At 54.4% G+C, this 26,820-nt stretch overlaps 10 non-coding genes across 10 annotated transcripts; all 10 read left to right on the forward strand.

Moving 5' to 3' along the window:
• Positions 1–1,815: 1,815 nt before the first annotated feature.
• On the forward strand, positions 1,816–1,908 carry LOC137754326 (small nucleolar RNA SNORD116). Its single transcript, XR_011071812.1, has one exon. It is a non-coding gene; the product is annotated as a small nucleolar RNA SNORD116 (small nucleolar RNA).
• A 2,688-nt stretch (positions 1,909–4,596) lies between these two features.
• Positions 4,597–4,689, forward strand: LOC137749749 (small nucleolar RNA SNORD116). The gene has a single exon (XR_011070270.1). It is a non-coding gene; the product is annotated as a small nucleolar RNA SNORD116 (small nucleolar RNA).
• A 2,661-nt stretch (positions 4,690–7,350) lies between these two features.
• On the forward strand, positions 7,351–7,443 carry LOC137754330 (small nucleolar RNA SNORD116). Its single transcript, XR_011071814.1, has one exon. It is a non-coding gene; the product is annotated as a small nucleolar RNA SNORD116 (small nucleolar RNA).
• A 2,688-nt stretch (positions 7,444–10,131) lies between these two features.
• Positions 10,132–10,224, forward strand: LOC137749756 (small nucleolar RNA SNORD116). Its single transcript, XR_011070271.1, has one exon. It is a non-coding gene; the product is annotated as a small nucleolar RNA SNORD116 (small nucleolar RNA).
• Positions 10,225–12,885: 2,661 nt separating this feature from the next.
• On the forward strand, positions 12,886–12,978 carry LOC137754334 (small nucleolar RNA SNORD116). Its single transcript, XR_011071815.1, has one exon. It is a non-coding gene; the product is annotated as a small nucleolar RNA SNORD116 (small nucleolar RNA).
• Positions 12,979–15,661: 2,683 nt separating this feature from the next.
• On the forward strand, positions 15,662–15,754 carry LOC137749759 (small nucleolar RNA SNORD116). Its single transcript, XR_011070272.1, has one exon. It is a non-coding gene; the product is annotated as a small nucleolar RNA SNORD116 (small nucleolar RNA).
• A 2,662-nt stretch (positions 15,755–18,416) lies between these two features.
• Positions 18,417–18,509, forward strand: LOC137753860 (small nucleolar RNA SNORD116). The gene has a single exon (XR_011071605.1). It is a non-coding gene; the product is annotated as a small nucleolar RNA SNORD116 (small nucleolar RNA).
• A 2,685-nt stretch (positions 18,510–21,194) lies between these two features.
• On the forward strand, positions 21,195–21,287 carry LOC137749764 (small nucleolar RNA SNORD116). Its single transcript, XR_011070276.1, has one exon. It is a non-coding gene; the product is annotated as a small nucleolar RNA SNORD116 (small nucleolar RNA).
• Positions 21,288–23,947: 2,660 nt separating this feature from the next.
• On the forward strand, positions 23,948–24,040 carry LOC137776843 (small nucleolar RNA SNORD116). Its single transcript, XR_011076335.1, has one exon. It is a non-coding gene; the product is annotated as a small nucleolar RNA SNORD116 (small nucleolar RNA).
• Positions 24,041–26,727: 2,687 nt separating this feature from the next.
• On the forward strand, positions 26,728–26,820 carry LOC137750365 (small nucleolar RNA SNORD116). Its single transcript, XR_011070427.1, has one exon. It is a non-coding gene; the product is annotated as a small nucleolar RNA SNORD116 (small nucleolar RNA).

A 26,820-nucleotide genomic window follows, 5' to 3' on the forward strand; every position in this document is an offset into this window, starting at 1 on the left:
GTGTCTTGCGAGACATAAAGAAGATTGACATGGTGACGCATATATGCTGGCCTCCTTGGAGGATGTTTAGTTATGCGAACATCCCCTTTGGCCGCTTTGTTCCCTTGTTTGGGAATGTGCAAAGCGAAAGTGCTTCTCCGGGGGGGGGGGCATGACTCGGCTTGCGAACAGCCAGAGTTTTATCTGGAGCAGTCCGTTGTGGGGACAGAGGTGGGGGCACTGTTGCAACACCAGGCGTACTGTCGTGGACAGCCACTGTGCCCTTTCAAGGTTCCAGGTCCCCTCGTGTGGCAAAGGTTTTCCGTTGAAAGTTTGTCTGTGGTCCTCGGGGAAAGTGCCTTTGATCACTGTGAGTTCCTCGGTAGTGTCGCTGTGGCAGTGGAGAATTGCCAGGATGCATGGTGTGGGGTGGGCATCATCAAAGCAGACAGGCTTGCGGTGTGTCTTCCCTGCTGTTCAGTGTCTCCTTGTTCGCATGATGTCTGTGGCTTCAAGTAGAGTCGAGTCGCCCTGCAGGCAGGAGGAGGGCACTTAGGACGAGGCTGTGTAGCGTTTGAGCGTTTCCTCAGTGGTCAGGGCCGCAAACACTACCAGTTGGAAGCTTGCCTCTACGTGGCCGGGAAGGTGGCCTAATTTCCGCTGTGGGGTTCCAACCTGTGTCATGGTTGCTAAAGCCCAACACTTCCCATTGAGGGCTTCCCAAGGGGTCATGGAAAGTGATTTGGTCTAGTTGGCGAGATGAGGCACTTGGGACGAAGTCCATTAAGCCCTTGAGAAGTGCCAGGCTGCATCGTGCCTGTCGCCAACTGCAGGTCGGTGTCAGCCCGCCCATGGGAGTTTACCTTGCTTCCGGGAGCACTGGGAGTGACACCAAGGGCACATCAGATGTGGTGGTAGGTGGCAGGATCTCCAGGTCCACATAGGTGTGACACCCACGGCCGGGAGGGAGGTCTCGTCCAGACTTTGTGCTTTGGTCAGAAGGCGTGGCTGTGGGAGAGCGGGAGTCTGTGGCCTATTTCAACAGCCTTTGGGTCAAAGTTCGCATGCGGCCTCATGAAGCTGACAGGGGTCTTTCTCCTTTCAGTTGGGGGTCCAACCAGGGTGCTGTGTATAAACTATGACGTTTCCTGTTAGAGGCGTCTGCAAAGGGCCACATGGACACCCAGAGACCAAGACGCGTATTTAGCGGCACACACAGGAATCCACAAACTCATCCTCGTGCACAGTCACAGTCACACACGCCCACACGTGTGAATACACACATACAGCCTCTCACACACCGAGCAACGTACGTGCGTAACTTCCTTCAGTCGTGCTGTGATACACGCAATCAGTTTTCAGTAAGGGATAGTGGTACTTGGGAAGCAGGTTCCAGGCTCACGCCCAGGTTAAGTGTTCACAAAAATCATGTTCTCTGAGGACCCTGGTGCAATTTAGAAACCTGCGTGATTTCTGTCCACTTCTCAGGTGCAGTTGCAGCGTAAGGCTGGCTGTTGGCAGAGAAGAAGACCTTCGCATTGTCTGATGACTGGATGTGCTAAGGAGAACTGGAAAAATTGGGGCGGGTGCATGTTGCCGAGCATGGCTGTGGACATATCAGGACGGTAGGCATTCACCCATACTAAGATGTGCCATTGGATGTTAGGATTTCCACAGATGGGCCCAATGGTTGCAAGAGTGGATTGATTGTTGGTCCTGCTGAGTGGCCTGAGGACTGTGGATTCCCAAGGCACTTGGAGTACTTCCAGGTCATGGCTCCTCTGCAGAGGCCCACGGCCTTCCCTTTTGTGTTCTGCAGCGTCCCAGCATGTCCTTGGATCGATGATGACACCCTTGTATGCATTCCTTGGAAAATGTGAACAAAATGAGTGAGAACGCTCTACCGTCTCCTCATCGAAACTGAGGTCCAGCACGTTTCCTCTCTCGGGAGTACGGGACAGTTAGGAGTGAGGGCCAACGTCCCCTGCTGACAGGCATGCAAACACCACTAAGGGCTCCATCATTGGAGGGGCTCCTGTCTGAGGGTCGACCATGTCTGCCCATAAGCTTGGTCATCTATGAATCCCCGGTCCCTTCTAAAAGGCCGTTGAGGGAATGCAAGAGGGCAGGCTTTCCTGCTAGTCCTCAGGGTTGGAGTGTGTTCTGGTATAGACCCAGTAAGGTTGCAGCTTGGAGAGTTGATTTTTGGACAGGATCACGCTTTGTGCATGCCACTTCCGAGGTTGATTATGGAAGCCAAAATGAGCAAGCTTCCCTGGAGGGAGCCTGGAGCCTCAGGCCAGGCCTGTGGCCCCCTCTGTTGTTGTGTTTCGCGCAGTGAGGTTCTTGACTGCCCGGTGTGGCTGGAGCAGTGGGTGGGCGTGGGCTGGAGTTGGGCGATGGCGGAAGGGGGCTGATGGTTTAGGCCTCAGTGCTGCCCCTGTCAGCTCCTCTGCTGAAGTTGTAGGCACACTGTTGGCTCTAAGTGGATGTTCGTGGAGTGGGGTGTGGATCGAGTGAAGCATTTCAGCCTGGGTGGTGGCTCCTGGCCTGGAGAGAAAGGTAAGGTATCATGAGAAAAGGTCCTGTGTGATGTCGTGGGATGGGCTGTCATCATTGGGCTGCAGTCGCTGGCCTCGGCTTCCCAAGAATGTGTCTTGTTCGTGATGGGCTGGCATAAGCTGCCTATGGAGCAGATGGCTTTGGCAGTTCAAGTGGGTGAGTTGAGGTAGGTAACTTGTGTAGAGTTGCGATCCCGTTGCCCGAGGAATGACACCCAAAGGGTGTCTTGAGGGAAGTAGGGAAGATCGACATGGTGAGGCGTCTGTGCCTGCCTCCTTGGAGGTAGTTGAGTTATGTGAACTTCCCCTTTGGCCGCTTTGTTCCCTTGTTTGGCAATGTGTAAAGCAAAAGTGTTTCTCCCGTGGGGGAATGACGCGACCGGCCAGTGTAGCATGCAGGCCTTTCGAACAGCCAGAGTTTTATCTGGAGCAGTCCATTGGTGGGGCAGAGATGGGGGCCCCATTGCCATACCTGCTGTGCTGCCGTGGCCAGACACTTTTCCCTTTCAGGCTTCCAAGTCCCCTCGCATGGCAGAGGTCTTCCGTTGCAAGTCTGTCTGTGGTCCTCGGGGACCATGCCTTTGATCAATGTGAGTTACTCGGTAGTGTCACTGTGGCAGTGGAGAATTTCCAGGATGCATGGGGTGGGATCAGCATCAACGAAGGAGACAGGCTTGTGGTCTGTCTTCCCTGGTGTTCAGTGTTCCCGTGTTCTGAAGATGTTTGTGGTTTCCAGTACGGTCGTGTCGCCCTGTGGGCTGGAGGAGGGCACGTAGGACGAGGCTTTCAAGGGTTTGAGAGTTTCCTTAAGGGTCAGGGCCGTGAACATTCAAGATGGGAGCTGCCTGAGACGTGGCTGGGCATGTGGAATAGTCTCTGCCATGGGGATCCGACATGGGTCATGGAGGCTGACTCCCGCCACTTCCAGTGGTGGGCATTCCCACGGGCCAATGGAAAGTGATTAGGCCTAGTTGGCGAGAAGTGGCACGTGGGCCCACGTTCTTTAGCCCCTTGAGTGGTTTCAGGCTGCATCTTGGCAGTAGACAGCTGCCGGTCGGTGTCGGCCCGACCATGGGAGTTCCCTTGCTTCCGGAAGTGCTGCGAGTGACCCCAAATGCCCATCAGATATACTGGTAGCTGACAGAGTCTCAAGGTGCACGGAGATGTCACAGCCAAGGCCCGGAGGCAGGTCTCGTCGAGGCTGTGTGTTTTTGTCAGAAGGCGTGGCTGTGGGAGAGCGGGAGTCCATGGAATATTTCAACAGACCCTGGGGGTCAAAGTGTGCCTGCGGCCTCTTGAAGCTGACAGGGGTCTTTCTCCTTTCAGTTGGGGGTCTTACCAGGGTGCTGTGTTTAAACTATTTCTTTTATTGTTGGACTCCTCTTCACAGGGCCATAGGGACACACAGAGACCAAGACGCGTATTCAGCGGCACACAGAGAAACCCACAAGCACGTCCGCATGCACAGTCACAGTCACACATGCCCACACACGTGAGCACACATATACAGCCTCTCACACACCGGCCAACGTATGTGCCTAACTTCCTGCAGTCGTACTATCAGACATGCAGTCAATTCTCGGTAAGGGATAGAGGTCCTTGGGAAGCAGTTTCAGAGCTCAAGGCCAGGTAAATGTTTTTATGGATCATGTCCTCTGAGGACACCGGTCCACTTATGAAGCCTCGGTGATTTCTGTCCACTTCTCAGGGGCAGTTGCTGGGAAAGGCTGGCCGTCGGCACAAACAAGAAGACCTTCGTGTGCTCTGATGACTGGACGTGCTAAGGAGAACTGAAAAAAGTGAGGCGGGCCCATGTCCCCGAGCATGGTCGTGGATAACTCAGGATGGTAGGTATTCAAGCACCCCAAATGTGCCATTAGGTATTAGGTTTTCCTCAGACGGGCCCAATGGCTGCAAGAGTGGTTTGATTTTTCCTCTTGCTGAGTGGCCTGATGGCTGTGGATTCTCCAGGCTTTTGAGGTAGCCCAGGCTCATGGCTCCTGTACAGAGACCCACGCACACCCCGTTGTGTTCTGCAGCGTCCCAGCATGTGCTTGGATCGATGATGACACCCTTGCATGCATTTCTTGGAAAATCTGAACCAAATGAGTGAGAACACTCTACCGTCTCCTCATCGAAACTGAGGTTCAGCACGTTTCCTCTCTCAGGGGGAGAGGACAGTTCGGAATGAGGGCCAGCCTCTCCCGCCGACATGCATGCAAACACCACCAAGGACTCCAGTATTGGAGGGGCTCCTGTCTGAGGGTTGACCGTGTCTGCACATAAGCTGTGTTATCTGTGAATCCCGGGTCCCTGCTGAATGGTTGTTGAGGGAATGCGAGGGGCCAGGCTCTCCTGCTGGTCTTAAGAGTCGGAGTGTGTGCTGGTCTAGGCCCAGTTAGCTTGCAGTTGGGAGGTGAGTTTTGGCCAGGATCACGCTTCGTGCATGCCATTTTGGGGGTTGTTTCTGGAAGCCAAAATGAGCAAGCGTCCCTGGTTGGTGCCTTGAATCTCAGGACAGGTCTGTGGACCTCCCTGTTCTTGCGTTTTTCACGGTGAGGTTCTCGAGTGCCTAGTGAGGCTGGAGCAATGGGCAGCGGTGAGCTCGGTTGGGCATCGGAGTAAAGCGGCTGAAGGATTAGGCCTCGCTGCTGCCCTTGTTTGATTCTCTACTTTAACTCCCGGCACAGTGTTGATGCCAAGTGGGTCATCGTGGAGTGGGGACAGGAACAAGTGCTGAATTTAAACCTGCGTGGATCACTGATGGCCCGCACAGGAAGGTAAGGGATGATGTGGACATGTCCTTTGTGATGTCGTGGATTAGGCTATCATAATTGGGTTGCAGGGGCTGGCCTCGGCTTCCCAAGGATGTGTCATGTTCGTGATTGGCTGGCATCAGCTGCCTATGGAGGGGATGTCTTTAGCAGTTCAGGTGGATGAGGTGAGGTAGGTAACTGTGTAGATTTGGAATCCCATTGCCAGAGGAAAGACACTCAAAGGGTGTCTTGCGAGACATAAAAAGATTGACATGGTGACGCGTATATGCTGGCCGCCTTGGAGGATGTTTAGTTATGCGAACATCCCCTTTGGCCGCTTTGTTCCCTTGTTTGGGAATGTGCAAAGCGAAAGTCCTTCTCCCGGGGGGGCATGACTCGGCTTGCGAACAGCCAGAGTTTTATCTGGAGCAGTCCGTTGGGGGGACAGAGGTGGGGGCACTGTTGCAACACCAGGCGTACTGTCGTGGAGAGCCACTGTGCCCTTTCAAGGTTCCAGGTCCCCTCGTGTGGCAAAGGTTTTCCGTTGAAAGTCTGTCTGTGGTCCTCGGGGAAAGTGCCTTTGATCACTGCGAGTTCCTCGGTAGTGTCGCTGTGGCAGTGGAGAATTGCCGGGATGCATGGGGTGGGGTGGGCATCATCAAAGCAGGCAGGCTTGAGGTGTGTCTTCCCTGCTGTTCAGTGTCTCCGTGTTCGCATGATGTCTGTGGCTTCAGGTAGAGTCGAGTCGCCCTGCAGGCAGGAGGAGGGCACTTAGGACGAGGCTGTGTAGCGTTTGAGCGTTTCCTCAGTGGTCAGGGCCGCAAACCCTACCAGTTGGAAGCTTGCCTCTACGTGGCCGGGAAGGTGGCCTAATTTCCGCTGTGGGGTTCCAACCTGTGTCATGTTTGCTAAAGCCAACACTTCCCATTGAGGGCTTCCCAAGGGGTCATGGAAAGTGATTTGGTCTAGTTGGCGAGATGAGGCACTTGGGCCGAAGTCCATTAAGCCCTTGAGAAGTGCCAGGCTGCATCGTGCCTGTCGGCAACTGCAGGTCGGTGTCAGCCCGCCCATGGGAGGTTACCTTGCTTCCGCGAGCACTGGGAGTGACCCGAAGGGCACATCAGATGTGGTGGTAGGTGGCAGGGTCTCCAGGTCCACATAGGTGTGACAACCACGGCCGGGAGGGAGGTCTCGTCCAGTCTTTGTGCTTTGGTCAGAAGGCGTGGCTGTGGGAGAGCGGGAGTCTGTGGCCTATTTCGACAGCCTTCGGGTCAAAGTTCGCATGCGGCCTCATGAAGCTGACAGGGGTCTTTCTCCTTTCAGTTGGGGGTCCAACCGGGGTGCTGTGTATAAACTATGACGTTTACTGTTTGAGGCGTCTGCAAAGGGCCACAGGGACACCCAGAGACCAAGACGCGTATTTAGCGGCACAGACAGGAATCTACAAAGTCATCCTCGTGCACAGTCACAGTCACACACGCCCACACGTGTGAATACACACATACAGCCTCTCACACACCGAGCAACGTACGTGCGGAACTTCCTTCAGTCGTGCTGTGATACACGCAATCAGTTTTCAGTAAGGGATAGTGGTACTTGGGAAGCAGGTTCCAGGCTCACGCCCAGGTTAAGTGTTCACAAAAATCATGTTCTCTGAGGACCCTGGTGCAATTTAGAAACCTGCGTGATTTCTGTCCACTTCTCAGGTGCAGTTGCAGCGTAAGGCTGGCTGTTGGCAGAGAAGAAAACCTTCGCATTGTCTGATGACTGGATGTGCTAAGGAGAACTGGAAAAATTGGGGCGGGTGCATGTTGCCGAGCATGGCTGTGGACATATCAGGACGGTAGGCATTCACCCATACTAAGATGTGCCATTGGATGTTAGGATTTCCTCAGATGGGCCCAATGGTTGCAAGAGTGGATTGATTGTTGGTCCTGCTGAGTGGCCTGAGGACTGTGGATTCCCAAGGCACTTGGAGTACTTCCAGGTCATGGCTCCTCTGCAGAGACCCACGGCCTTTCCTTTTGTGTTCTGCAGCGTCCCAGCATGTGCTTGGATCGATGATGACACCCTTGTATGCATTCCTTGGAAAATGTGAACAAAATGAGTGAGAACGCTCTACCGTCTCCTCATCGAAACTGAGGTCCAGCACGTTTCCTCTCTCGGGAGTACGGGACAGTTAGGAGTGAGGGCCAACGTCCCCTGCTGACAGGCATGCAAACACCACTAAGGGCTCCATCATTGGAGGGGCTCCTGTCTGAGGGTCGACCATGTCTGCCCATAAGCTTGGTCATCTATGAATCCCCGGTCCCTTCTAAAAGGCCGTTGAGGGAATGCAAGAGGGCAGGCTTTCCTGCTAGTCTTCAGGGTCGGAGTGTGTTTTGGTATAGACCCAGTAAGCTTGCAGCTTGGAGAGTTGATTTTTGGACAGGATCACGCTTTGTGCATGCCACTTCCGAGGTTGATTATGGAAGCCAAAATGAGCAAGCTTCCCTGGAGGGAGCCTGGAGCCTCAGGCCAGGCCTGTGGCCCTCTCTGTTGTTGTGTTTCGCGCAGTGAGGTTCTTGACTGCCCGGTGTGGCTGGAGCAGTGGGTGGGCGTGGGCTGGAGTTGGGCGATGGCGGAAGGGGGCTGATGGTTTAGGCCTCAGTGCTGCCCCTGTCAGCTCCTCTGCTGAAGTTCTCGGCACACTGTTGGCTCTAAGTGGATGTTCGTGGAGTGGGGTGTGGATCGAGTGAAGCATTTCAGCCTGGGTGGTGGCTCCTGGCCTGGAGAGAAAGGTAAGGTATCATGAGAAAAGGTCCTGTGTGATGTCGTGGGATGGGCTGTCATCATTGGGTTGCAGTCGCTGGCCTCAGCTTCCCAAGAATGTGTCTTGTTCGTGATGGGCTGGCATAAGCTGCCTATGGAGCAGATGGCTTTGGCAGTTCAAGTGGGTGAGTTGAGGTAGGTAACTTGTGTAGAGTTGCGATCCCGTTGCCCGAGGAATGACACCCAAAGGGTGTCTTGAGGGAAGTAGGGAAGATCGACATGGTGAGGCGTCTGTGCCTGCCTCCTTGGAGGTAGTTGAGTTATGTGAACTTCCCCTTTGGCCGCTTTGTTCCCTTGTTTGGCAATGTGTAAAGCAAAAGTGTTTCTCCCGTGGGGGAATGACGCGACCGGCCAGTGTATCACGCAGGCCTTTCGAACAGCCAGAGTTTTATCTGGAGCAGTCCATTGGTGGGGCAGAGATGGGGGTCCCATTGCCATACCTGCTGTGCTGCCGTGGCCAGACACTTTTCCCTTTCAGGCTTCCAAGTCCCCTCGCATGGCAGAGGTCTCCCGTTGCAAGTCTGTCTGTGGTCCTCGGGGACCATGCCTTTGATCAATGTGAGTTACTCGGTAGTGTCACTGTGGCAGTGGAGAATTTCCAGGATGCATGGGGTGGGATCAGCATCAACGAAGGAGACAGGCTTGTGGTCTGTCTTCCCTGGTGTTCAGTGTTCCCGTGTTCTGAAGATGTTTGTGGTTTCCAGTACGGTCGTGTCGCCCTGTGGGCTGGAGGAGGGCACGTAGGACGAGGCTTTCAAGGGTTTGAGAGTTTCCTTAAGGGTCAGGGCCGTGAACATTCAAGATGGGAGCTGCCTGAGACGTGGCTGGGCATGTGGAATAGTCTCTGCCATGGGGATCCGACATGGGTCATGGAGGCTGACTCCCGCCACTTCCAGTGGTGGGCATTCCCACGGGCCAATGGAAAGTGATTAGGCCTAGTTGGCGAGAAGTGGCACGTGGGCCCACGTTCTTTAGCCCCTTGAGTGGTTTCAGGCTGCATCTTGGCAGTAGACAGCTGCCGGTCGGTGTCGGCCCGACCATGGGAGTTCCCTTGCTTCCGGAAGTGCTGCGAGTGACCCCAAATGCCCATCAGATATACTGGTAGCTGACAGAGTCTCAAGGTGCACGGAGATGTCACAGCCAAGGCCCGGAGGCAGGTCTCGTCGAGGCTGTGTGTTTTTGTCAGAAGGCGTGGCTGTGGGAGAGCGGGAGTCCATGGAATATTTCAACAGACCCTGGGGGTCAAAGTGTGCCTGCGGCCTCTTGAAGCTGACAGGGGTCTTTCTCCTTTCAGTTGGGGGTCTTACCAGGGTGCTGTGTTTAAACTATTTCTTTTATTGTTGGACTCCTCTTCACAGGGCCATAGGGACACACAGAGACCAAGACGCGTATTCAGCGGCACACAGAGAAACCCACAAGCACGTCCGCATGCACAGTCACAGTCACACATGCCCACACACGTGAGCACACATATACAGCCTCTCACACACCGGCCAACGTATGTGCCTAACTTCCTGCAGTCGTACTATCAGACATGCAGTCAATTCTCGGTAAGGGATAGAGGTCCTTGGGAAGCAGTTTCAGAGCTCAAGGCCAGGTAAATGTTTTTATGGATCATGTCCTCTGAGGACACCGGTCCACTTATGAAGCCTCGGTGATTTCTGTCCACTTCTCAGGGGCAGTTGCTGGGAAAGGCTGGCCGTCGGCACAAACAAGAAGACCTTCGTGTGCTCTGATGACTGGACGTGCTAAGGAGAACTGAAAAAAGTGAGGCGGGCCCATGTCCCCGAGCATGGTCGTGGATAACTCAGGATGGTAGGTATTCAAGCACCCCAAATGTGCCATTAGGTATTAGGTTTTCCTCAGACGGGCCCAATGGCTGCAAGAGTGGTTTGATTTTTCCTCTTGCTGAGTGGCCTGATGGCTGTGGATTCTCCAGGCTTTTGAGGTAGCCCAGGCTCATGGCTCCTGTACAGAGACCCACGCACACCCCGTTGTGTTCTGCAGCGTCCCAGCATGTGCTTGGATCGATGATGACACCCTTGCATGCATTTCTTGGAAAATCTGAACCAAATGAGTGAGAACACTCTACCGTCTCCTCATCGAAACTGAGGTTCAGCACGTTTCCTCTCTCAGGGGGAGAGGACAGTTCAGAATGAGGGCCAGCCTCTCCCGCCGACATGCATGCAAACACCACCAAGGACTCCAGTATTGGAGGGGCTCCTGTCTGAGGGTTGACCGTGTCTGCACATAAGCTGTGTTATCTGTGAATCCCGGGTCGCTGCTGAATGGTTGTTGAGGGAATGCGAGGGGCCAGGCTCTCCTGCTGGTCTTAAGAGTCGGAGTGTGTGCTGGTCTAGGCCCAGTTAGCTTGCAGTTGGGAGGTGAGTTTTGGCCAGGATCACGCTTCGTGCATGCCATTTTGGGGGTTGTTTCTGGAAGCCAAAATGAGCAAGCGTCCCTGGTTGGTGCCTTGAATCTCAGGACAGGTCTGTGGACCTCCCTGTTCTTGCGTTTTTCACGGTGAGGTTCTCGAGTGCCTAGTGAGGCTGGAGCAATGGGCAGCGGTGAGCTCGGTTGGGCATCGGAGTAAAGCGGCTGAAGGATTAGGCCTCGCTGCTGCCCTTGTTTGATTCTCTACTTTAACTCCCGGCACAGTGTTGATGCCAAGTGGGTCATCGTGGAGTGGGGACAGGAACAAGTGCTGAATTTAAACCTGCGTGGATCACTGATGGCCCGCACAGGAAGGTAAGGGATGATGTGGACATGTCCTTTGTGATGTCGTGGATTAGGCTATCATAATTGGGTTGCAGGGGCTGGCCTCGGCTTCCCAAGGATGTGTCATGTTCGTGATTGGCTGGCATCAGCTGCCTATGGAGGGGATGTCTTTAGCAGTTCAGGTGGATGAGGTGAGGTAGGTAACTGTGTAGATTTGGAATCCCATTGCCAGAGGAAAGACACTCAAAGGGTGTCTTGCGAGACATAAAAAGATTGACATGGTGACGCGTATATGCTGGCCTCCTTGGAGGATGTTTAGTTATGCGAACATCCCCTTTGGCCGCTTTGTTCCCTTGTTTGGGAATGTGCAAAGCGAAAGTCCTTCTCCCGGGGGGGCATGACTCGGCTTGCGAACAGCCAGAGTTTTATCTGGAGCAGTCCGTTGGGGGGACAGAGGTGGGGGCACTGTTGCAACACCAGGCGTACTGTCGTGGAGAGCCACTGTGCCCTTTCAAGGTTCCAGGTCCCCTCGTGTGGCAAAGGTTTTCCGTTGAAAGTCTGTCTGTGGTCCTCGGGGAAAGTGCCTTTGATCACTGTGAGTTCCTCGGTAGTGTCGCTGTGGCAGTGGAGAATTGCCAGGATGCATGGTGTGGGGTGGGCATCATCAAAGCAGACAGGCTTGAGGTGTGTCTTCCCTGCTGTTCAGTGTCTCCGTGTTCGCATGATGTCTGTGGCTTCAAGTAGAGTCGAGTCGCCCTGCAGGCAGGAGGAGGGCACTTAGGACGAGGCTGTGTAGCGTTTGAGCGTTTCCTCAGTGCTCAGGGCCGCAAACCCTACCAGTTGGAAGCTTGCCTCTACGTGGCCGGGAAGGTGGCCTAATTTCTGCTGTGGGGTTCCAACCTGTGTCATGGTTGCTAAAGCCCAACACTTCCCATTGAGGGCTTCCCAAGGGGTCATGGAAAGTGATTTGGTCTAGTTGTCGAGATGAGGCATTTGGGCCGAAGTCCATTAACCCCTTGAGAAGTGCCAGGCTGCATCGTGCCTGTCGGCAACTGCAGGTCGGTGTCAGCCCGCCCATGGGAGTTTACCTTGCTTCCGGGAGCACTGGGAGTGACACCAAGGGCACATCAGATGTGGTGGTAGGTGGCAGGATCTCCAGGTCCACATAGGTGTGACACCCACGGCCGGGAGGGAGGTCTCGTCCAGTCTTTGTGCTTTGGTCAGAAGGCGTGGCTGTGGGAGAGTGGGAGTCTGTGGCCTATTTCGACAGCCTGGGGGTCAAAGTTCGCATGCGGCCTCATGAAGCTGACAGGGGTCTTTCTCCTTTCACTTGGGGGTCCAACCAGAGTGCTGTGTATTAACTATGACGTTTACTGTTAGAGGCGTCTGCAAAGGGCAACAGGGACACCCAGAGACCAAGACGCGTATTTAGCGGCACACACAGGAATCCACAAACTCATCCTCGTGCACAGTCACAGTCACACACGCCCACACGTGTGAATACACACATATAGCCTCTCACACACTGAGCAACGTACGTGCGAACTTCCTTCAGTCGTGCTGTGAGACACACAATCAGTTTTCGGTAAGGGATAGTGGTACTTGGGAAGCAGGTTCCAGGCTCACGCCCAGGTTAAGTGTTCACAAAAATCATGTTCTCTGAGGACCCTGGTGCAATTTAGAAACCTGCGTGATTTCTGTCCACTTCTCAGGTGCAGTTGCAGCATAAGGCTGGCTTTTGGCAGAGAAGAAAACCTTCGCATTGTCTGATGACTCGATGTGCTAAGGAGAACTGGAAAAATTGGGGCGGGTGCATGTTGCCGAGCATGGCTGTGGATATCTCAGGACGGTAGGCATTCACCCATACTAAGATGTGCCATTGGATGTTAGGATTTCCACAGATGGGCCCAATGGTTGCAAGAGTGGATTGATTGTTGGTCCTGCTGAGTGGCCTGAGGACTGTGGAATACCAAGGCACTTGGAGTACTGCCAGGTCATGGCTCCTCTGCAGAGACCCACGGCCTTCCCTTTTGTGTTCTGCAGCGTCCCAGCATGTGCTTGGATCGATGATGACACCCTTGTATGCATTCCTTGGAAAATGTGAACAAAATGAGTGAGAACGCTCTACCGTCTCCTCATCGAAACTGAGGTCCAGCACGTTTCCTCTCTCGGGAGTATGGGACAGTTAGGAGTGAGGGCCAACGTCCCCTGCTGACAGGCATGCTAACACCACTAAGGGCTCCATCATTGGAGGGGCTCCTGTCTGAGGGTCGACCATGTCTGCCCATAAGCTGGGGCATCTATGAATCCCCGGTCCCTGCTAAAAGGCCGTTGAGGGAATGCAAGAGGGCAGGCTTTCCTGCTAGTCTTCAGGGTCGGAGTGTGTTCTGGTATAGACCCAGTAAGCTTGCAGCTTGGAGAGTTGATTTTGGACAGGATCACGCTTAGTGCATGCCACTTCCGAGGTTGATTATGGAAGCCAAAATGAGCAAGCTTCCCTGGAGGGAGCCTGGAGCCTCAGGCCATGCCTGTGGCCCTCTCTGTTGTTGTGTTTCACGCAGTGAGGTTCTTGACTGCCCGGTGTGGCTGGAGCAGTGGGTGGGCGTGGGCTGGAGTTGGGCGATGGCGGAAGGGGGCTGATTGTTTAGGCCTCAGTGCTGCCCATGTCAGCTCCTCTGCTGAAGTTGTCGGCACACTGTTGGCGCTAAGTGGATGTTCGTGGAGTGGGGTGTGGATCGAGTGAAGCATTTCAGCCTGGGTGGTGCCTCCTCGTCTGGAAAGGTAAGGTATCATGAGAAAAGGTCCTGTGTGATGTCGTGGGATGGGCTGTCATCATTGGGTTGCAGTCGCTGGCCTCGGCTTCCCAAGAATGTGTCTTGTTCGTGATGGGCTGGCATAAGCTGCCTATGGAGCAGATGGCTTTGGCAGTTCAAGTGGGTGAGTTGAGGTAGGTAACTTGTGTAGAGTTGCGATCCCGTTGCCCGAGGAATGACACCCAAAGGGTGTCTTGCGGGAAGTAGGGAAGATCGACATGGTGAGGCGTCTGTGCCGGCCTCCTTGGAGGTAGTTGAGTTATGTGAACATCCCCTTTGGCCGCTTTGTTCCCTTGTTTGGCAATGTGTAAAGCGAAAGTGTTTCTCCCGTGGGGGAATGACGCGACCGGCCAGTGTAGCACGCAGGCCTTTCGAACAGCCAGAGGTTTATCTGGAGCAGTCCATTGGTGGGGCAGAGATGGGGGCCCCATTGCCATACCTGCTGTGCTGCCGTGGCCAGCCACTTTTCCCTTTCAGGCTTCCAAGTCCCCTCGCATGGCAGAGGTCTTCCGTTGCAAGTCTGTCTGTGGTCCTCGGGGACCATGCCTTTGATCAATGTGAGTTACTCGGTAGTGTCACTGTGGCAGTGGAGAATTTCCAGGATGCATGGGGTGGGATCAGCATCAACGAAGGAGACAGGCTTGTGGTCTGTCTTCCCTGGTGTTCAGTGTTCCCGTGTTCTGAAGATATTTGTTGTTTCCAGTAGGGTCGTGTCGCCCTGTGGGCTGGAGGAGGGCACGTAGGACGAGGCTTTCAAGGGTTTGAGAGTTTCCTTAAGGGTCAGGGCCGTGAACATTCAAGATGGGAGCTGCCTGAGACGTGGCTGGGCATGTGGAATAGTCTCCGCCATGGGGATCCGACATGGGTCATGGTGGCTGACTCCCGCCACTTCCAGTGGTGGGCATTCCCACGGGCCAATGGAAAGTGATTAGGCCTAGTTGGCGAGAAGTGGCACGTGGGCCCACGTTCGTTAGGCCCTTGAGTGGTTTCAGGCTGCATCATGGCAGTAGACAGCTGCCGGTCGGTGTCGGCCCGACCATGGGAGTTCCCTTGCTTCCGGAAGTGCTGCGAGTGACCCCAAATGCCCATCAGATATACTGGTAGCTGACAGATTCTCGAGGTGCACAGAGATGTCACAGCCAAGGCCCGGAGGCAGGTCTCGTCGAGGCTGTGTGTTTTTGTCAGAAGGCGTGGCTGTGGGAGAGCGGGAGTCCATGGACTATTTCAACAGCCCCTGGGGGTGAAAGTGTGCCTGCGGCCACTTGAAGCTGACAGGAGTCTTTCTCCTTTCAGTTGGGGGTCTAACCAGGGTGCTGTGTATAAACTATTTCTTTTATTGGTGGACTCCTCTTCACAGGGCCATAGGGACACACAGAGACCAAGACGCGTATTCAGCGGCACACAGAGAAACCCACAAGCACGTCCGCATCCGCAGTCACAGTCACACATGCCCACACGCGTGAGCACACATATACAGCCTCTCACACACCGGCCAACGTATGTGCCTAACTTCCTGCAGTCGTACTATCAGACATGCAGTCAATTCTCGGTAAGGGATAGAGGTCCTTGGGAAGCAGTTTCAGAGCTCAAGGCCAGGTAAATGTTTTTATGGATCATGTCCTCTGAGGACACCGGTCCACTTATGAAGCCTCGGTGATTTCTGTCCACTTCTCAGGGGCACTTGCTGGGAAAGGCTGGCCGTCGGCACAAACAAGAAGACCTTCGTGTGCTCTGATGACTGGACGTGCTAAGGAGAACTGAAAAAAGTGAGGCGGGCCCATGTCCCCGAGCATGGTCGTGGATAACTCAGGATGGTAGGTATTCAAGCACCCCAAATGTGCCATTAGGTATTAGGTTTTCCTCAGACGGGCCCAATGGCTGCAAGAGTGGTTTGATTTTTCCTCTTGCTGAGTGGCCTGATGGCTGTGGATTCTCCAGGCTTTTGAGGTAGCCCAGGCTCATGGCTCCTGTACAGAGACCCGCGCACACCCCATTGTGTTCTGCAGCGTCCCAGCATGTGCTTGGATCGATGATGACACCCTTGCATGCATTTCTTGGAAAATCTGAACCAAATGAGTGAGAACACTCTACCGTCTCCTCATCGAAACTGAGGTTCAGCACGTTTCCTCTCTCAGGGGGAGAGGACAGTTCGGAATGAGGGCCAGCCTCTCCCGCCGACATGCATGCAAACACCACCAAGGACTCCAGTATTGGAGGGGCTCCTGTCTGAGGGTTGACCGTGTCTGCACATAAGCTGTGTTATCTGTGAATCCCGGGTCCCTGCTGAATGGCTGTTGAGGGAATGCGAGGGGCCAGGCTCTCCTGCTGGTCTTAAGAGTCGGAGTGTGTGCTGGTCTACGCCCAGTTAGCTTGCAGTTGGGAGGTGAGTTTTGGCCAGGATCACGCTTCGTGCATGCCATTTTGGGGGTTGTTTCTGGAAGCCAAAATGAGCAAGCGTCCCTGGTTGGTGCCTTGAATCTCAGAACAGGTCTGTGGACCTCCCTGTTCTTGCGTTTTTCACGGTGAGGTTCTCGAGTGCCTAGTGAGGCTGGAGCAATGGGCAGGGGTGAGATCGGTTGGGCATAGGAGGAAAGCGGCTGAAGGTTTAGGCCTCGCTGCTGCCCTTGTTTGCTACTCTACTTTAACTCCCGGCACAGTGTTGATGCCAAGTGGGTCATCGTGGAGTGGGGACAGGAACAAGTGCAGAATTTAAACCTGCGTGGATCACTGATGGCCCGCACAGGAAGGTAAGGGAAGATGTGGACATGTCCTTTGTGATGTCGTGGATTAGGCTATCATAATTGGGTTGCAGGGGCTGGCCTCGGCTTCCCAAGGATGTGTCATGTTCGTGATTGGCTGGCATCAGCTGCCTATGGAGGGGATGGCTTTGGCATTTCAGGTGGATGAGGTGAAGTAGGTAACTGTGTAGATTTGGAATCCCATTGCCAGAGGAAAGACACTCAAAGGGTGTCTTGCGAGACATAAAGAAGATTGACATGGTGACGCATATATGCTGGCCTCCTTGGAGGATGTTTAGTTATGCGAACATCCCCTTTGGCCGCTTTGTTCCCTTGTTTGGGAATGTGCAAAGCGAAAGTGCTTCTCCCGGGGGGGCATGACTCGGCTTGCGAACAGCCAGAGTTTTATCTGGAGCAGTCCGTTGGGGGGACAGAGGTGGGGGCACTGTTGCGACACCAGGTGCACTGTCGTGGACAGCCACTGTGCCCTTTCAAGGTTCCAGGTCCCCTCGTGTGGCAAAGGTTTTCCTTTGAAAGTGTGTCTGTGGTCCTCGAGGAAAGTGCCTTTGATCACTGTGAGTTCCTCGGTAGTGTCACTGTGGCAGTGGAGAATTGCCAGGATGCATGGGGTGGGGTGGGCATCATCAAAGCAGACAGGCTTGAGGTGTGTCTTCCCTGCTGTTCAGTGTCTCCGTGTTCGCATGATGTCTGTGGCTTCAAGTAGAGTCGAGTCGCACTGCAGGCAAGAGGAGGGCACTTTGGACGAGGCTGTGTAGCGTTTGAGCGTTTCCTCAGTGGTCAGGGCCGCAAACCCTACCAGTTGGAAGCTTGCCTCTACGTGGCCGGGAAGGTGGCCTAATTTCCGCTGTGGGGTTCCAACCTGTGTCATGGTTGCTAACTCCCAACACTTCCCATTGAGGGCTTCCCAAGGGGTCATGGAAAGTGATTTGGTCTAGTTGGCAAGATGAGGCACTTGGGCCGAAGTCCATTAAGCCCTTGAGAAGTGCCAGGCTGCATCGTGCCTGTCGGCAACTGCAGGTCGGTGTCAGCCCGCCCATGGGTGGTTACCTTGCTTCCGGGAGCACTGGGAGTGACCCGAAGGGCACATCAGATGTGCTGGTAGGTGGCAGGATCTCCAGGTCCACATAGGTGTGACAACCACGGCCGGGAGGGAGGTCTCGTCCAGTCTTTGTGCTTTGGTCAGAAGGCGTGGCTGTGGGAGAGCGGGAGTCTGTGGCCTCTTTCGACAGCCTTCGGGTCAAAGTTCGCATGCGGCCTCATGAAGCTGACAGGGGTCTTTCTCCTTTCACTTGGGGGTCCAACCAGAGTGCTGTGTATTAACTATGACGTTTACTGTTAGAGGCGTCTGCAAAGGGCAACAGGGACACCCAGAGACCAAGACGCGTATTTAGCGGCACACACAGGAATCCACAAACTCATCCTCGTGCACAGTCACAGTCACACACGCCCACACGTGTGAATACACACATATAGCCTCTCACACACTGAGCAACGTACGTGCGAACTTCCTTCAGTCGTGCTGTGAGACACACAATCAGTTTTCGGTAAGGGATAGTGGTACTTGGGAAGCAGGTTCCAGGCTCACGCCCAGGTTAAGTGTTCACAAAAATCATGTTCTCTGAGGACCCTGGTGCAATTTAGAAACCTGCGTGATTTCTGTCCACTTCTCAGGTGCAGTTGCAGCATAAGGCTGGCTTTTGTCAGAGAAGAAAACCTTCGCATTGTCTGATGACTCGATGTGCTAAGGAGAACTGGAAAAAGTGGGGCGGGTGCATGTTGCCGAGCATGGCTGTGGATATCTCAGGACGGTAGGCATTCACCCATACTAAGATGTGCCATTGGATGTTAGGATTTCCACAGATGGGCCCAATGGTTGCAAGAGTGGATTGATTGTTGGTCCTGCTGAGTGGCCTGAGGACTGTGGAATACCAAGGCACTTGGAGTACTGCCAGGTCATGGCTCCTCTGCAGAGACCCACGGCCTTCCCTTTTGTGTTCTGCAGCGTCCCAGCATGTGCTTGGATCGATGATGACACCCTTGTATGCATTCCTTGGAAAATCTGAACAAAATGAGTGAGAATGCTCTACCGTCTCCTCATCGAAACTGAGGTCCAGCACGTTTCCTCTCTCGGGAGTATGGGACAGTTAGGAGTGAGGGCCAACGTCCCCTGCTGACAGGCATGCTAACACCACTAAGGGCTCCATCATTGGAGGGGCTCCTGTCTGAGGGTCGACCATGTCTGCCCATAAGCTGGGGCATCTATGAATCCCCGGTCCCTGCTAAAAGGCCGTTGAGGGAATGCAAGAGGGCAGGCTTTCCTGCTAGTCTTCAGGGTCGGAGTGTGTTCTGGTATAGACCCAGTAAGCTTGCAGCTTGGAGAGTTGATTTTGGACAGGATCACGCTTAGTGCATGCCACTTCCGAGGTTGATTATGGAAGCCAAAATGAGCAAGCTTCCCTGGAGGGAGCCTGGAGCCTCAGGCCAGGCCTGTGGCCCTCTCTGTTGTTGTGTTTCACGCAGTGAGGTTCTTGACTGCCCGGTGTGGCTGGAGCAGTGGGTGGGCGTGGGCTGGAGTTGGGCGATGGCGGAAGGGGGCTGATGGTTTAGGCCTCAGTGCTGCCCCTGTCAGCTCCTCTGCTGAAGTTGTCGGCACACTGTTGGCACTAAGTGGATGTTCGTGGACTGGGGTGTGGATCGAGTGAAGCATTTCAGCCTGGGTGGTGGCTCCTGGCTTGGAGAGAAAGGTAAGGTATCATGAGAAAAGGTCCTGTGTGATGTCGTGGGATGGGCTGAAATCATTGGGTTGCAGTCGCTGGTCTCGGCTTCCCAAGAATGTGTCTTGTTCGTGATGGGCTGGCATAAGCTTCCTATGGAGCAGATGGCTTTGGCAGTTCAAGTGGGTGAGCTGAGGTAGGTAACTTGTGTAGAGTTGCGATCCCGTTGCCCGAGGAATGACACCCAAAGGGTGTCTTGCGGGAAGTAGGGAAGATCGACATGGTGAGGCGTCTGTGCCGGCCTCCTTGGAGGTAGTTGAGTTATGCGAAAATCCCCTTTGGCCGCTTTGTTCCCTTGTTTGGCAATGTGTAAAGCGAAAGTGTTTCTCCCATGGGGGAATGACGCGACCGGCCAGTGTAGCACGCAGGCCTTTCGAACAGCCAGAGTTTTATCTGGAGCAGTCCATTGGTGGGGCAGAGATGGGGGCCCCATTGCCATACCTGCTGTGCTGCCGTGGCCAGCCACTTTTCCCTTTCAGGCTTCCAAGTCCCCTCGCATGGCAGAGTTCTTCCGTTGCAAGTCTGTCTGTGGTCCTCGGGGACCATGCCTTTGATCACTGTGAGTTACTCGGTAGTGTCACTGTGGCAGTGGAGAATTTCCAGGATGCATGTGGTGGGATCAGCATCAAGGAAGGAGACAGGCTTGTGGTCTGTCTTACCTGGTGTTCAGTGTCCCCGTGTTCTGAAGATGTTTGTGGTTTCCAGTAGGGTCGTGTCGCCCTGTGGGCTGGAGGAGGGCACGTAGGACGAGGCATCAAGGGTTTGAGAGTTTCCTTAGGGGTCAGGGCCGTGAACATTCAAGATGGGAGCTGCCTGAGACGTGGCTGGGCATGTGGAGTAGTCCCGCCATGGGGATCCGACATGGGTCATGGCGGCTGACTCCCGCCACTTCCAGTGGTGGGCATTCCCACGGGTCAATGGAAAGTGATTAGGCCTAGTTGGCGAGAAGTGGCACGTGGGCCCACGTTCGTTAGCCCCTTGAGTGTTTTCAGGCTGCATCTTGGCAGTAGACAGCTGCCGGTCGGTGTCGGCCCGACCATGGGAGTTCCCTTGCTTCCGGAAGTGCTGCGAGTGACCCCAAATGCCCATCAGATATACTGGTAGCTGACAGTGTCTCGAGGTGCACGTAGATGTCACAACCAAGGCCCGGAGGCAGGTCTCGTCGAGGCTGTGTGTTTTTGTCAGAAGGCGTGGCTGTGGGAGAGCGGGAGTCCATGGACTATTTCAACAGACCCTGGGGGTCAAAGTGTGCCTGCGGCCTCTTGAAGCTGACAGGGGTCTTTCTCCTTTCAGTTGGGGGTCTAACCAGGATGCTGTGTATAAACTATTTCTTTTATTGGTGGACTCCTCTTCACAGGGCCATAGGGACACACAGAGACCAAGACGCGTATTCAGCGGCACACAGAGAAACCCACAAGCACGTCCGCATGCGCAGTCACAGTCACACATGCCCACACGCGTGAACACACACATACAGCCTCTCACACACCGGCCAACGTATGTGCCTAACTTCCTGCAGTCATACTATCAGACATGCAGTCAATTCTCGGTAAGGGATAGAGGTCCTTGGGAAGCAGTTTCAGAGCTCAAGGCCAGGTAAATGTTTTTATGGATCATGTCCTCTGAGGACACCGGTCCACTTAGGAAGCCTCGGTGATTTCTGTCCACTTCTCAGGGGCAGTTGCTGGGAAAGGCTGGCCGTCGGCACAAACAAGAAGACCTTCGTGTGCTCTGATGACTGGACGTGCTAAGGAGAACTGAAAAAAGTGAGGCGGGCCCATGTCCCCGAGCATGGTCGTGGATAACTCAGGATGGTAGGTATTCAAGCACCCCAAATGTGCCATTAGGTATTAGGTTTTCCTCAGACGGGCCCAATGGCTGCAAGAGTGGTTTGATTTTTCCTCTTGCTGAGTGGCCTGATGGCTGTGGATTCTCCAGGCTTTTGAGGTAGCCCAGGCTCATGGCTCCTCTACAGAGACCCGCGCACACCCCGTTGTGTTCTGCAGCGTCCCAGCATGTGCTTGGATCGATGATGACACCCTTGCATGCATTTCTTGGAAAATCTGAACCAAATGAGTGAGAACACTCTACCGTCTCCTCATCGAAACTGAGGTTCAGCACGTTTCCTCTCTCAGGGGGAGAGGACAGTTCGGAATGAGGGCCAGCCTCTCCCGCCGACATGCATGCAAACACCACCAAGGACTCCAGTATTGGAGGGGCTCCTGTCTGAGGGTTGACCGTGTCTGCACATAAGCTGTGTTATCTGTGAATCCCGGGTCCCTGCTGAATGGCTGTTGAGGGAATGCGAGGGGCCAGGCTCTCCTGCTGCTCTTAAGAGTCGGAGTGTGTGCTGGTCTAGGCCCAGTTAGCTTGCAGTTGGGAGGTGAGTTTTGGCCAGGATCATGCTTCGTGCATGCCATTTTGGGGGTTGTTTCTGGAAGCCAAAATGAGCAAGCGTCCCTGGTTGGTGCCTTGAATCTCAGGACAGGTCTGTGGACCTCCCTGTTCTTGCGTTTTTCACGGTGAGGTTCTCGAGTGCCTAGTGAGGCTGGAGCAATGGGCAGGGGTGAGCTCGGTTGGGCATCGGAGGAAAGCGGCTGAAGGATTCGGCCTCGCTGCTGCCCTTGTTTGCTACTCTACTTTAACTCCCGGCACAGTGTTGATGCCAAGTGGGTCATCGTGGAGTGGGGACAGGAACAAGTGCTGAATTTAAACCTGCGTGGATCACTGATGGCCCGCACAGGAAGGTAAGGGAAGATGTGGACATGTCCTTTGTGATGTCGTGGATTAGGCTATCATAATTGGGTTGCAGGGGCTGGCCTCGGCTTCCCAAGGATGTGTCATGTTCATGATTGGCTGGCATCAGCTGCCTATGGAGGGGATGGCTTTGGCAGTTCAGGTGGATGAGGTGAAGTAGGTAACTGTGTAGATTTGGAATCCGATTGCCAGAGGAAAGACACTCAAAGCGTGTCTTGCGAGACATAAAGAAGATTGACATGGTGACGCGTATACGCTGGCCTCCTTGGAGGATGTTTAGTTATGCGAACATCCCCTTTGGCCGCTTTGTTCCCTTGTTTGGGAATGTGCAAAGCGAAAGTGCTTCCCCCGGGGGGGGCATGACTCGGCTTGCGAATAGCCAGAGTTTTATCTGGAGCAGTCCGTTGGGGGCACAGAGGTGGGGGCACTGTTGCGACACCAGACGCACTTCGTGGACAGCCACTGTGCCCTTTCAAGTTTCAAGGTCCTCTCGTGTGGCAAAGGTTTTCCGTTGAAAGTCTGTCTGTGGTCTTCCGGGACAGTGCCTTTGATCAGTGTGAGTTCCTCGGTAGTGTCGCTGTGGCAGTGGAGAATTGCCAGGATGCATGGGGTGGGGTGGGCATCATCAAAGCAGACAGGCTTGAGGTGTGTCTTCAATGCTGTTCAGTGTCTCCGTGTTCGCATGATGTCTGTGGCTTCAAGTAGAGTCGAGTCGCCCTGCAGGCAGGAGGAGGGCACTTAGGACGAGGCTTTGTAGCGTTTGAGCGTTTCCTCAGTGGTCAAGGCCGCAAACCCTACCAGTTGGAAGCCTGCCTCTACGTGGCCGGGAAGGTGGCCTAATTTCCGCTGTGGGGTTCCAACCTGTGTCATGGTTGCTAAAGCCCAACACTTCCCATTGAGGGCTTCCCAAGGGGTCATGGAAAGTGATTTGGTCTAGTTGGCGAGATGAGGCACTTGGGCCGAAGTCCATTAAGCCCTTGAGAAGTGCCAGGCTGCATCGTGCCAGTCGGCAACTGCAGGTCGGTGTCAGCCCGCCCATGGGAGGTTACCTTGCTTCCGGGAGCACTGGGAGTGACACCAAGGGCACATCAGATGTGCTGGTAGGTGGCAGGATCTCCAGGTCCACATAGGGGTGACACCAACGGCCGGGAGGGAGGTCTTGTCCAGTCTTTGTGCTTTGGTCAGAAGGCGTGGCTGTGGGAGAGCCGGAGTCTGTGGCCTATTTCGACAGCCTTCGGGTCAAAGTTCGCATGCGGCCTCATGAAGCTGACAGGGGTCTTTCTCCTTTCAGTTGGGGTCCAACCAGGGTGCTGTGTATAAACTATGACGTTTACTGTTAGAGGCGTCTGCAGAGGGCCACAGGGACACCCAGAGACCAAGACGCGTATTTAGCGGCACACACAGGAATCCACAAACGCATCCTCGTGCAGAGTCACAGTCACACACGCCCACACGTGTGAATACACACATACAGCCTCTCACACACCGAGCAACGTACGTGCGTAACTTCCTTCAGTCGTGCTGTGAGACACACAATCAGTTTTCGGTAAGGGATAGTGGTACTTGGGAAGCAGGTTCCAGGCTCACGCCCAGGTTAAGTGTTCACAAAAATCATGTTCTCTGAGGACCCTGGTGCAATTTAGAAACCTGCGTGATTTCTGTCCACTTCTCAGGTGCTGTTGCAGCGTAAGGCTGGCTGTTGTCAGAGAAGAAATCCTTCGCATTGTCTGACGACTGCATGTGCTAAGGAGAACTGGAAAAAGTGGGGCGGGTGCACTTTGCCGAGCATGGCTGTGGATATCTCAGGACTAGGCATTCACCCATACTAAGATGTGCCATTGGATATTAGGATTTCCACAGATGGGCCCAATGGTTGCAAGAGTGGATTGATTGTTGGTCCTGCTGAGTGGCCTGAGGACTGTGGATTCCCCAGGCACTTGGAGTACTTCCAGGTCATGGCTCCTGTGCAGAGACCCACGGCCTTCCCTTTTGTGTTCTGCAGCGTCCCAGCATGTGCTTGGATCGATGATGACACCCTTGTATGCATTCCATGGAAAATTTGAACAAAATGAGTGAGAACGCTCTACCGTCTCCTCATCGAAACTGAGGTCCAGCACGTTTCCTCTCTCGGGAGTACGGGACAGTTAGGAGTGAGGGCCAACGTCCCCTGCTGACAGGCATGCAAACACCACTAAGGGCTCCAGCATTGGAGGGGCTCCTGTCTGAGGGTCGACCATGTCTGCCCATAAGCTGGGTCATCTATGAATCCCCGGTCCCTGCTAAAAGGCCGTTGAGGGAATGCAAGAGGGCAGGCTTTCCTGCTAGTCTTCAGGGTCGGAGTGTGTTCTGGTATAGACCCAGTAAGCTTGCTGCTTGGAGAGTTGATTTTTGGACAGGATCACGCTTTGTGCATGCCACTTCCGAGGTTGATTATGGAAACCAAAATGAGCAAGCTTCCCTGGAGGGAGCCTGGAGCCTCAGGCCAGGCCTGTGGCCCTCTCTGTTGTTGTGTTTCGCGCAGTGAGGTTCTTGACTGCCCGGTGTGGCTGGAGCAGTGGGTGGGCGTGGGCTGGAGTTGGGCGATGGCGGAAGGGGGCTGATGGTTTAGGCCTCAGTGCTGCCCCTGTCAGCTCCTCTGCTGAAGTTGTCGGCACACTGTTGGCGCTATGTGGATGTTCGTGGAGTGGGGTGTGGATCGAGTGAAGCATTTCAGCCTGGGTGGTGGCTCCTGGCCTGGAGAGAAAGGTAAGTTATCATGAGGAAAGGTCCTGTGTGATGTCGTGGGATGGGATGTCATCATTGGGTTGCAGTCGCTGGCCTCGGCTTCCCAAGAATGTGTCTTGTTCGTGATGGGCTGGCATAAGCTGCCTATTGAGCAGATGGCTTTGGCAGTTCAAGTGGGTGAGTTGAGGTAGGTAACTTGTGTAGAGTTGCGATCCCGTTGCCCGAGGAATGACACCCAAATGGTGTCTTGCAGGAAGTAGGGAAGATCGACATGGTGAGGCGTCTGTGCCTGCCTCCTTGGAGGTAGTTGAGTTATGCGGACATCCCCTTTGGCCGCTTTGTTCCCTTGTTTGGCAATGTGTAAAGCGAAAGTGTTTCTCGCATGGGGGAATGACGCGACCGGCCAGTGTAGCACGCAGGCCTTTCGAACAGCCAGAGTTTTATCTGGAGCAGTCCATTGGTGGGGCAGAGATGGGGGCCCCATTGCCATACCTGCTGTGCTGCCGTGGCCAGCCACTTTTCCCTTTCAGGCTTCCAAGTCCCCTCGCATGGCAGAGTTCTTCCGTTGCAAGTCTGTCTGTGGTCCTCGGGGACCATGCCTTTGATCACTGTGAGTTACTCGGTAGTGTCACTGTGGCAGTGGAGAATTTCCAGGATGCATGTGGTGGGATCAGCATCAAGGAAGGAGACAGGCTTGTGGTCTGTCTTCCCTGGTGTTCAGTGTCCCCGTGTTCTGAAGATGTTTGTGGTTTCCAGTAGGGTCGTGTCGCCCTGTGGGTTGGAGGAGGGCACGTAGGACGAGGCATCAAGGGTTTGAGAGTTTCCTTAGGGGTCAGGGTCGTGAACATTCAAGATGGGAGCTGCCTGAGACGTGGCTGGGCATGTGGAGTAGTCTCCGCCATGGGGATCCGACATGGGTCATGGCGGCTGACTCCCGCCACTTCCAGTGGTGGGCATTCCCACGGGTCAATGGAAAGTGATTAGGCCTAGTTGGCGAGAAGTGGCACGTGGGCCCACGTTCGTTAGCCCCTTGAGTGTTTTCAGGCTGCATCTTGGCAGTAGACAGCTGCCGGTCGGTGTCGGCCCGACCATGGGAGTTCCCTTGCTTCCGGAAGTGCTGCGAGTGACCCCAAATGCCCATCAGATATACTGGTAGCTGACAGAGTCTCGAGGTGCACGGAGATGTCACAGCCAAGGCCCGGAGGCAGGTCTCGTCGAGGCTGTGTGTTTTTGTCAGAAGACGTGGCTGTGGGAGAGCGGGAGTCCATGGACTATTTCAACAGACCCTGGGGGTCAAAGTGTGCCTGCGGCCTCTTGAAGCTGACAGGGGTCTTTCTCCTTTCAGTTGGGGGTCTAACCAGGGTGCTGTGTATAAACTATTTCTTTTATTGTTGGACTCCTCTTCACAAGGCCATAGGGACACACAGAGACCAAGACGCGTATTCAGCGGCACACAGAGAAACCCACAAGCACGTCCGCATCCGCAGTCACAGTCACACATGCCCACACGCGTGAGCACACATATACAGCCTCTCACACACCGGCCAACGTATGTGCCTAACTTCCTGCAGTCGTACTATCAGACATGCAGTCAATTCTCGGTAAGGGATAGAGGTCCTTGGGAAGCAGTTTCAGAGCTCAAGGCCAGGTAAATGTTTTTATGGATCATGTCCTCTGAGGACACCGGTCCACTTATGAAGCCTCGGTGATTTCTGTCCACTTCTCAGGGGCACTTGCTGGGAAAGGCTGGCCGTCGGCACAAACAAGAAGACCTTCGTGTGCTCTGATGACTGGACGTGCTAAGGAGAACTGAAAAAAGTGAGGCGGGCCCATGTCCCCGAGCATGGTCGTGGATAACTCAGGATGGTAGGTATTCAAGCACCCCAAATGTGCCATTAGGTATTAGGTTTTCCTCAGACGGGCCCAATGGCTGCAAGAGTGGTTTGATTTTTGCTCTTGCTGAGTGGCCTGATGGCTGTGGATTCTCCAGGCTTTTGAGGTAGCCCAGGCTCATGGCTCCTGTACAGAGCCCCGCGCACACCCCGTTGTGTTCTGCAGCGTCCCAGCATGTGCTTGGATCGATGATGACACCCTTGCATGCATTTCTTGGAAAATCTGAACCAAATGAGTGAGAACACTCTACCGTCTCATCATCGAAACTGAGGTTC

The sequence above is a fragment of the Eschrichtius robustus genome, chromosome 1, assembly GCF_028021215.1.
Source record: "Eschrichtius robustus isolate mEscRob2 chromosome 1, mEscRob2.pri, whole genome shotgun sequence".
NCBI lineage: Eukaryota > Metazoa > Chordata > Mammalia > Artiodactyla > Eschrichtiidae > Eschrichtius > Eschrichtius robustus.